Raw genomic sequence first — 11,626 nt, 5'->3', positions numbered from 1 at the left:
CACACCATTCTATTCTTGTTTTGCTTCATTTCCCCCCCATAGGAATTCTTACTATCTCATTCTTATATTTTATTGTTGAATGAATAAATAAATGGATATCATGGTAGTTAAGTTGGAGCAACCTTTCTTTTTTATTTTTATAAGGTTTTTTTTTATTTTTTAAAGTCTTTATTTGAATTCTAGTTAGTTAACATACAGTGTAATATGAGTTTCTGGTGTACAACTTAGTGATTGAACACTTCCATACAACACCCAGTATTCATCACAAGTGCCTTCCTTAGTTCCCATCACCTATGTAACTCATCCCCCGCCCGACCTCCCCTTTGGTAGCCATCAGTGTGTTCTCTAAAGTTAAGTCTGTTTCTTGGTTGGCCTCTCTGTTTCTTTTTCTTCCATTTGTTCATTGGTTTTGATTCTTAAATTCCACGTATGAGTGAAATCACATGGTATTTATCTTTCTCTGACTGACTTATTTCACTTAAAATAATACTCTCTAGCTCCTTCCATGTCATTGCAAATGGCAAGATTCCATTCTTTTTGTGGCAGAGTAATATTCCATTGTACATATATACCAAATCTTTTTTTCCCCCCTCAGATCTAGGATTAAGGTTCAGTTTAAGGCAAGAATAATGGTTTGGGTTAGGGTTTGGGCCACTGTGAGGGTATATGCCTATTATCCTGCAGTTCAGATACCTCTCCAGAGGGATAAATTTAGGATTAGAGTTAGGGTTAAGGGTTGGGGTTAGGATTAGGTTTTCATTTAGAATAATGCTTTCTAGCTCCATCCATGCCATTGCACATGGCAAGATTTCATTTTTTTTTTATGGCTGAGTCATATTCCTTTGTGTATATGCCAAATCGTCCCTGGCCCCCGGATCCAGGATTAGGGTTCTGTTTAGGGCTAGAATATGGGTTAGGGTTAGGGTTGAGGCCAGGGTGATGGTATGTGCCTATTATCCCGCAGTTCAGAGACCTCTGCAGAGGGATACGTTTAGGGTTAGGGGTAGGGTTAGGGTTAGGGTTAGGATTAGGTTTAGGGCTAGGGTTAGAGTGAGGGTGAGGGCATGTGCCTTGTACTCTGCAGTTCAGAAATCTCTCCATAGAATAAAACCTCAGATTTTTGTTAGGTTGGGCATAAACATGGCAACCATATTCTGGCTGTAGTAAAGAGAGAATTTGACACTATAAATACTCTTTAACTGGATATTCAATTGGTCTCTCTTTTTGAATCTTGATCTTTGCACCCATTTTTCAGAAATGCTACACATTCTTATTTTATTATTTTTACTCCAGTTGGTTAATGTATAGTGTAATATTGAATTTTTGTGTGCAATATAGTGATTCAACAATTCCATACAACACCCATTGCTCATCACAAGTGCCCTCCTTAATCTCCATCACCTATTTCACCCATTCCCCGCCCATCTACCCTCTGGTAGCCATCAGTGTATTCTCTATATTTAAGTCTATTTCTTGGTTGGCCTCTTTCTTTTTTTCCCCCACGATCATTTATTTTGTTTCTTAAATTTCACATATAAGTGAAATCACATGGGCAATTGTTAGGTCAACAAATATTAACAAATGTACCTGTGTGCCACTCATTGCTTTATGTATTGTTCCACTGTGTTCTCTCCCAAAACTCTTCCCTTGCCCCTTGGAACCCCTATTTATTTTATTTCTCCACTTCTGGAACTAACTAACACCCTGAAAGTACACTGTTTCCCCTTCAGCACTTTCTAGTGGTTGCTGTTTATTCTCCCATATATGATTTCACTTCATTCACAATGCAACCTAGACTCCAGGGAGATGAAGATTATCCTCAAAGAAAATATTGGTTGAAACTGTATGGGTGTCTGATCTCTCTCTGGCAGAAAGTATACTCCAGAAATATGCAGAATACTAATATAATCTTTCCTTTAAAGTGATGACTACCATAATTAGAGAAAAGAAAGAGACTTCTACTGGTAAGAGTTCCAATCATTAACAAAGGCAGGATTACTGGGCCTCTTTAAAGTATTTCTATAAATGTATGTTTGGAAACAACTACAGTATAAAAATAATAGATACCAATTGTTGAGAATCCTCTGTGTTCCAAGTATAAAATTTAATTTTTATGATATAGATTTTTTACCACTATTTTTAAATTTTTATTTATTTATTTTTTTGATTCATCCAGGTGCCCCCATTTTTATTTTATTTTATTTTATTTTATTTTATTTTATTTTATTTTATTTATTTTATTTATTTTATTTTATTTTATTTTTTATCACTATTGGCAACAGATATAGAAACTGAGGCTTTGGAAAGTTAAATGATTTATATAAGGCAATACAGTTAACAAGATTTTTTCTAGATTTATTGAGGTACAATTGACAAACAAAAATTGTATAATTCAATGTAGACAATGTAATGTTTTGATATATGCATATATTATGAAATTAGTACCACAGTCAAGCTAATTAACATATCCATCACCTCACATAGTTTTTGTTTTTTATTTAAATTCAATTTAATTAACATATAGTGTATTATTAGTTTCAGAGGTGATTTAGTGATTCATCAGTTGCATATAACACCCGTGCTTGTTACATCAAGTGCCCTCCTCAATGCCCATCACTGTTACCACTCCCCCACACCCACTTTCCCTCCAGTAACCCTCAGTTTGTTTCCTATGGTTAAGAGTCTCTTATGGTTTGTCTCCTTCTCTGTTTTCATCTTATTTTTCCTCCCCTTTCCCTATGTTCATCTTTTTTTTTCCTTAAATTCCACATATGAGTGAAATCATATATTTGTCTTTCTCTGACTGACTTATTTTGCTTAGCATAATAACCTCTAGCTTCATCTACGTCATTGTAAATGGCAAGATTTCATTCTTTTTGATGGCTGAGTAATATTCCATTGTATAAATATACCACATCTTCTTTATCCATTCATCTGTCAATGGGCATCTGGGCTCTTTACATATTTTGGTTATTGTGGACATCGCTGCTATACATTTGGGAGCATGTGCCCCTTCAAATCATTATGTTTGTATCCTTTGGATAAATACCTAATAGTGCAATTGCTGGGTCATAGGGCAGTTCTATTTTTAACTTTTGGAGGAAACTCCATACTGTCTTCCAGAGTGGTTGCACCAGTTTGCATTCCCACCAACAGTGTAAGAGGGTTCCCTTTTTTCCATATCTTCACCAACATTTGTTGTTTCTTGAGTTGTTAATTTTAGCCATTCTGACTGGTGACCTCACTTTGTGTGTGTGTATGTGTGTGTGTGGTGAGTGCACTTGAGATATAGTCTGAGCAATTTCAAGTATATGATATAGTATTAACTTACATTGCTGTACACTAGATCTCTAGAACTTATTCATACCACATAACTGAAACTTTGTACCCTTCAAACTCCCCAATTCCCCCACCTACCAGCACCTGACAATTACCATTCTACTATCTGCTTATATGAGTTTGACATTTTTTTATATTCCACCTATGAGATCAGGCAATATTTGTCTTTCTGTGTCTGGCTTATTTTACCTAGCATAAGGACCTCCAGATTCATCAATGTTGTCACAAATGGCAAAATTTCCTTCTTTTTTAAGGGTGACATATATATATACACATATGGATTAATGGATAAAGAAAATTTATATATAAATTTATATAAATTTAATCCACCAATGGACACATGGACACTTAAGTTGTTTCCATATCTTGGCTACTATATGAATAACACTACAATAAACATGGGAGTGTAAATATCTCTTTGAGATACTGATTTCATTTCCTTCAGATATGTACCCAGAAATGAGATTTCTCGATTATATGGTAGTTCCATTTTTAATTTTTTTGAGGAACCTTCATACTGTTTCCATAATGGCTGTACCAAATTACATTTCCACCAACAACATACAAAGGTTCTCAATTTTGCACAGCTGATCAATTTATTATCTTTCATGATTTTGATAATAGACATTCTAACAGGTGTGAGGTGATACTTCACTGTAGTTTTGATTTGTATTTTCCTGATGACTAGTGATATTAAATACCTTTTCATATACCTTTTGGCCATTTTTATGTTTTTATGTTTTCTTTGGAGAAATGTCTATTCATGTCCTCTGCGCATTTTTTAACCGGGTTATTTGGTGGGGTTTTTTGGTTTGTTTGTTTTGTTTTGTTTTTTTGCTGTTGAGTAGTGAGTTCCTTATGCATTTTGGATTTTAACCACTTACCAAATGAATAGTTTGCAAGTATTTTCTTCATTCCATAGGCTGTCTTTCACTCTGTTGATGGTTTCTTTTGCTGTGTAGATTTTTGGTTTGATGCAATCCCACTTGTCTCTTTTTGCTTATGTTCCCTGTGCTTTTGATGTCATATCCAAAAAAATCATATTAAGTTTCTGGCTGATTTGCTTGTCTGTTGCTTGCCACAACCAGTATCAAGATCTCAAGCTAGCTGTTATGCTGGCCTTTCTTGTTAGTTTGTCATTGAGTTTGTTCCTGTTTTCAACAATACCAGTCATGGCTTTCTCCATGCCCAACTCTAACTCAGGACCACTTCTTCCAACAGTGAAGTTGCTGGTCCTTATGACTTACCTTATCTCTGGAGAATTACCATGGTATGGAGCTGGAGGCAGATATAGGAGCAGTTCCAGATTAAAATGCCACAAACTTTCATCATTCTTATTGAGGTTTAGTAGTTTTTATTGAATAGACTCTTCTCAATTTGTTTTATGCGTTTGGTTAGTTTACAGATTTCTGTAATTGTAGTTTTTGAAAGTTTTGTCTAGTTTTATTGTTTTGTGTGTGTGTGTGTGTGTGTGTGTGTGTGTGTGTAGAGAGAGGACTTGCCAAGGTCCTCACTCAGAATTTTCTTTCTTTTTAAAAAATATAATCGTTGGAAGCTATAAATTTCCATATAAGTACTACTGTATCTGTAGACCTACGCATTTTGACGTGTTGCATTTTGATTATCACTAAGTTGTAAATATTTCCTATTTCTTCTTTGACTCATGGGTTATTTAGAAGGGTGTTTATTCATATCCAAGTAGTTAAGGTTTTCTAGGTATTTTTTTCTTCAAATTTTTATTTAAATTCTAGTTAGTCAACACAGTGCAATATTGGTTTCAGGAGTAGAATTCAGTGATTCATCACTTACATACAACACACAGTGGTATCTTTTAACTCTTTTTTGTAATTTAATGTTGTTTTGGTCTTTGAACAATCTCTGTTTTCAATTTCTTTTAATTTATTAAGACTTATTTTGTGGCACATCATATGGTCCTTTGTGGTGAATGCTTCATGTGTAGTTGAAAATAATGTGTATTTTCCTGTTTTGGGATAAGTGTTTTATAAATGTTAATTGAACTGTTATTAGCGTTTATGTTGTTCAGGTCTTCTTTATCCTTACTGATTTCCTGTGTGCTTATTTTATCAATTACTGGAAGAAGTATGTTGACATGTCCAATTCTAATTGTACTTTATCTATTTCTTCTCTCATGTATGTCAGTTTGGTTTATATATATTCAATGTCTATTTTTAGGTGTATACACAGTTAAGATTGTTATGCCTTCTTGCAGAATTGACTCCTTTATCATTATGTGGTATCCTGTTCATCCCTGATAATATATCTCATTTTGAAGTCTACTTCATCTGATATTAATATAGCTACTCAATCTTTCCTTTGTATAGTATTTGCATAGTGTATTTTTCTCCATCTTTTTAACCTATGGCTTTATATTTAAGGTTGTTTTCTTGTAGGCACATATACTTTCTTATATATGCATATATAATGGTATTTTATTGTAACAATTTTTTAAATTGTAATTTTTAGGCCATTTACATTTAATGTAATAATGTGGTTGATGTAATCCCACTTTTTCACTCTTTGTTTTCAATTTGTTCTATCAATTATTTATCCCTTTTTGTCTTTTTTTCCTTTTTTTGTGTTGAGAGGTTTTTTTAAACTGTTTTGCAATTTATTTCCTTTTCCTTCATAGGCTTATTAACTTATTAATTAATTAATTTTTTTTTTTACCATTAACCTTAGGGTTGACAATATACGTCTTTGACTTATCAGTCTGGCTTCAAATACATCACACTTTCAGGTTCAGATTAAGAACTTTACAACAAACTTCCATTTTCCTCCTCTCATCATCAGCATTATTGTTGTCAAAGATTATAATTCCAAAATACATTATTATTATTTCTAAACAATTAAAATTTATTTTTAATATGTACAGCTACAATTTATAGTTTTTGATGTACGATTCTTTGAGTTTTGACAAATGTATCAAACTGTATAACCACCATCATAATCAGGATACTGAACTACATAACCACCACCATAATCAGGATACTCCTAAAATTCCTTCATGCAAATCCTTTGTAGATTACTCTTGTCAACATCCCCAGACCCTGGCAACCACTGGTCTGATTTCTGTCCCTATAGTTAGGAGTTTCATGAATGCCCTATAAACAGAATCATACAGTATGTAAGCTTTTCAATCTGGCTTCTTTAGCTTAATATAATATATTTGAGATTCACCTGTGGTTTTGTATGTTTCAGTGGTTTGTTTCTATTGTGTTCACTTGCAATTTGAAGGACATTTTAATTTTTCCCAACTTGGGGCAATTGAATGAAGTTGCTCTACATATTTATATGCAGGTATTTATGTAAATATGAGTTTTTATTTCTAGTGAGCAAATACCTATTAATAGGATTCCTAGGTCATATAATAAGTGTACATTTAACTTTATAAGAAAATTTCAAATTGTTTTCCAAAGTGGCTATACCATTGCTCACCAGGAATGTGTCAGTTTCAATTGCTCCAAATCTGCATCAGCACTTGGGTATTGTTATTCAAAAAAATTTTTAGCTACTCTAACAGGTGTGTTAGTCCTGTCTCATTGTGATTTTCATTGTATGCATGTTTTTCTTTTTTTTAATTTTTATTTATTTATTTGAGAGAGAGAGAGAGAAAGAGATTGAGATTGAGAGGATGAGTGGGAGGAGGGGCAAAGGGATCATGACCTGAGCTGAAGGCAGACACTTAACCAACTGAGCCACCCAGGTGCCGTGTATGCATGTTTTTCTTTAAATTATTGAGCATATTATAATATTTATCATACTTGCTTAAGGTATTTGCCTGCTGAGTACATTATCTCTAACATTTCTGTGACTGTTTCTATTCTACAATTTTCCTCCTGGTTTGAGTAACATCTGCATGCCTGATAATTTTTCATTGGCTGTTAGACTATGAGAATTACTATTTTTGAACAATGGATTTTGTTGTCTTTTTAAAGAGTGTTAAATTTTGATAAACTATTGTATCAAGGTAATTTCTTGAGATTTCTTTTTTTAAGTTCTGCAAGAAAAAGTCCAGAAAGCCTTTTCTTTATGGCTAATTTATGAAGGTATGACTCTTTTTGGAGTTTCCACTGAATGTCCAACATTTATCAGAGGTATTTTTACTCTGGTTGGTTGGAACTCACATAGCTCTCAGTTCTGTGTGAGCTCTGGGTAGTTATTTGATTTGTATTGTGGGGGTTTCATCATATACATGTGTGGATTGATGTTTAACCAAAGGTTTACGAAGACCCCTATGCAAATTTCTGGAGAGATTTTCCTGACTAATTCTCCCCTCCTCAGTTCTCCAGCCCCAAAGTTCTAGCACCCCAAGCATCCTCCAACTCAATTATCTGTCCTGTCAACTCAGACTGATGTGTTCTGCTTGGTACTCTCTCAGCACCATGATCCAGAAGGTGTCTCCAAGCACAAAATAGTAATAGGGTCCACTTTATTTGTTTTCCTTGTTTAAGAGGTCCCAATCCTTTGCTCTTGTTTTCCAAAGTCTGAAAACTGTCATTGCATATATATTTGTCCCACTTTTTCATTGTTTATGGTGGCAAGATAATTTCAAATGTTAAGGTTCGAGTTTGGATCTCAGACATTTTCTTTTTTCTATACTCATACCTTAGGTGATGTTATCCAATCTTATTGCTTTATATAATATTTGTATCTTGACACATCTCCAAAATTTATTTCTCCAGCCTGGACTTCTCTCAAATCCAGATGTATATAGTCAATTGGCACATTCACTTGAATGTTTAACGGACATCTGAAGCTTCACATATTTAAAACTAAAGTCTTGAGGAGAGAAAGGAAAGTGTGTGAGGAGCTGCCACCAGTCCTGTCGGCTGCCTGTCCTTGGACTCACTCCAACAGATAAAAACGCTGAGAATAAAGAGGAAGCATAGAGAAAATTCAAACAAGTAGCTGAGACATATGAAGTGTTATGAGATGCTAAAAAATGGGACATCTATGACAAATACAGCAAAGAAGGATTAAATGATGGAGGTGGAGGAGGAGCTCATTTTGACCACCCATTTGAGTTTGGCTTCACATTCTGTAACTTAGATGACATCTTCAGAGAATTTTTTGGAGGAAGGGGTCTGTTCTCATGAAACTTCTTCTAAGACCCATTTGAGGCCTTTTTTGGGAGTAGAAGAGGTCCCCCCGTGGAAGCAGGAGCTGAGGAACAGGGTCATTTTTCTCTGCCTTCAGTGGATTTCTGTCTTCTGGAGAGGGTTTTCTTCTTTTGATACAGAATTGACTTCCTTCAGGTAACCAGGTCATGGCCTCACTTCATTCTTTTCCATGGCATTTGGTGGTAGTGGGATGGGCAACTTCAAATCTATATCGACTTCACTAAACTGGTTAATAGAAAAATCACTACAAAGAGAATTATTGAGAGTGGTGAAGAAAGAGTAAAAGTTGAAGAAAACAGCTGAGTCCTTAATGATAAATGGTAAGGAGCAGCTGCTACACTTGGATAACAAGCAACTCAATGCACACATGTCTTAGGGTTACAGAAGGGAGGGGGATGGGGGATGGGGTAACTGGGTGATGGGTATTAAGGAGGGCACGTGTTATGATGAGCATTGGGTGTTATATGCAACTAATGAATTGTTGAACACTACACCAAAAACTAATGATGTAGTATATGTTGGCTGATTGAACATAATAAAAACATCGATGTGCACATGTAACAGAAATGTCACCTATAACTGGCACCATTGAGGATTAACAGGAACATTTTTTTGAAGATTTCAAATGAACTCAACTTTCAGCATAACTGTACCTAATCTAAATAATTTATACACATTGAAGCCCTATTTGTCATAGACTTTTGTGTTGATTGTTGGGACCACATAATAGGACCATTATTTGGGGCGATATTTTTTTTTTTTGGTTTGTTTTTGTTGGGGTTTTTTTGTTGTTTTTTGTTTTTGTCTTTAAAATTGTTGTAAATCTCTGAATGCACTTTGCTTTTTTATTAAACGTAATCCAAGGTGGCCATGACTCTTACACTAACACCAGCATGGACCTGCTTTTCATTGTGTTTCAAATGTGAGCCAAGTAGAGTCAGCCTGCTGTGAAGTTAACATTGCCACGATGAATCTCCTGCAAAAATAATTTCAATTTTTGTCAGTATTTAATAGCAAGAGATATTAACACATTAATGGTAATAGATTTTTCATTTAATATAAATTGAGCATGCTTTTCTAGTTGTGAATGAATGCTGACAATTTAGTAACTTTTAAACATTGTTTAAACATGTAACATTAAGCTTAGGTTTAAAAAAGTAAAGCTGGTAAACTGGATATTTGTCATTTGCCTAAAAATATGCAAAGGTGTTTGGTGCAAACAAAACAAAAAAACCCTAAAGTCTTCATTCCTTTATCCTTTCTTTCCAAACCTTCTATACCACTGTCCTTTTACATAAGTGACAACTCCATTATTCTAGTTGTTATGTCTATCCTTGAGTCTTTTCTTTCTCTAACACCCCACATGTAATCTATCAAGAAGTTCTTTTGGCTATGCCACTCAAATTATATATAGAATACAACCCCCTTTTATGACCTGCACTGCTACTACCCTATCAAAGCTCACATTATCTCTCACCTTTATTACCTTAATAACCTAACAGGTTTTCTTGTTTCTGTTACTGTTCTCCCTACATTCTATCTCCTCAGAAAACCCAGAGTGGTTCTGTTAAATGATAAGTGAGATAATATCGTATCTCTTCAAAATCTGCAATATTTCCAGGTCATTTTTTTCCCCTTGCTCATTCCACCTTACCAGGGCCAGGACTAGAGTGAGGCAAAAGAGGAACCCAATACACAAAATTTAATGAAGCATTCATTCTCAGGGTCGTGTGAGTGCCTAATCCTTGTCCTGGCCCTGTACTCTAGCCATATCAACTTCCTTGCTGTCCTTCAAAAATCCCAAGAATGTTTTGGTCTTGGGTCCTTTGCATTTGATGTGCCCACTGCTTTGAATATATTCTTCCACCTAGTACTTGCATGTTTTGCTTGAGCTCTTCATTCAGGTTTCAGTGAAAATCTCCTTGTCAATGAGGCTCTACCTTACATTCTCACTCTGCTATTCTGTCCCTTTATGCCTCTCTAGTTTTCTTCTTAGCACTTACCACCGCTTACTATGTCTTTATTAATTTATTGCCTGTATCTGCTACAAGAATGCAAGCTCAATGAAAACAGAAATTTTGTTTTATTTTGTGCTGTGTCCCCAGGAATTGGAAAAGTGCCTGGTCCATACTAAGCATTCCATAAATTATTTGTTGAATGAATGACTATGCACAGCCCCTTATATTTTACCCCTTTTCATTTCATTGCTTTCTTTTTTATAATATGTTAGTCACCATACAGTACATCCCTAGTTTTTGCTGTAAAGTTCCATGATTCATTATTTGCGTATAACACCCAGTGCTCCATGCAAAACGTGCCCTCCTTAATACCCATCACCGGCCTATCCCAATCCCCTACCCCCTCTCTTCTGAAGCCCGCAGTTTGTTTCCCAGAGTCCATAGTCTCTCATGGTTCATTCTCCCTTCTGTTTACTCCCCCTTCATTCTTCCCTTCCTTCTCCTACCGATCTTCCCACTTCTTATGCTCAATAAATGAATGAAACCATATGATAATTGTCTTTCTTTGCTTGACTTATTTCGCTTAGCATTATCTCCTCCAGTCCCGTCCATGTTGCACCAAATGTTGATAAAACGTTCCTTTTGATGGCTGAGTAATATTCCAATGTATATATGGACCACATCCTCTTAATGCAGTCATCTGTTGAAGGGCATCTCGGCTCCTTCCACGATTTTGCCATTTAGCTATTGTGGACAATGCTGCTATGAACATTGGGGTGCATATGGCCCTTCACTTCACTACGTCTGTATCTTTGGAGTAAATACCCAGTAGTGCAATGGCTGGGTCATAGGGTAGCTCAATTTTTAACTTTTTAAGGGACCTCCACGCTGTTTTCCAAAGTGGCTGTACCAACTTGCATTCCCACCAACCAGTGTAAGAGGGATCCCCTTTCTCCACATCCTCGCCAACATTTCTTGTTTCTTGCCTTGTCAAATTTTGCCATTCTAACTGGCGTAAGGTGGTATCTCCTGTGGTTTTGATTTGAATTTCCCTGATGGCTAGTGATTTTGAAGATTCTTTCATGTGTCTGTTAGCCATTTGTATGTCTTTGTTGGAAAAGTGTCTGTTCATATCTTCTGCCCATTTTTTGATTTGATTATCTGTTTCACGTGTATTGAGTTTGAGAA

The 11,626-nt window shown here is 35.3% G+C and overlaps 1 pseudogene; it reads left to right on the top strand.

Annotated features, from left to right (window-relative positions):
• Nucleotides 1-7,408: 7,408 nt before the first annotated feature.
• Nucleotides 7,409-8,856, top strand: LOC103659297 (annotated as a pseudogene).
• Nucleotides 8,857-11,626: the final 2,770 nt, after the last annotated feature.

This window comes from Ursus maritimus (assembly GCF_017311325.1).
Source record: "Ursus maritimus isolate PB19 chromosome X unlocalized genomic scaffold, ASM1731132v1 scaffold_X1, whole genome shotgun sequence".
Taxonomy (NCBI): domain Eukaryota; kingdom Metazoa; phylum Chordata; class Mammalia; order Carnivora; family Ursidae; genus Ursus; species Ursus maritimus.
This window is presented reverse-complemented; position numbering and strand designations above follow the sequence as displayed.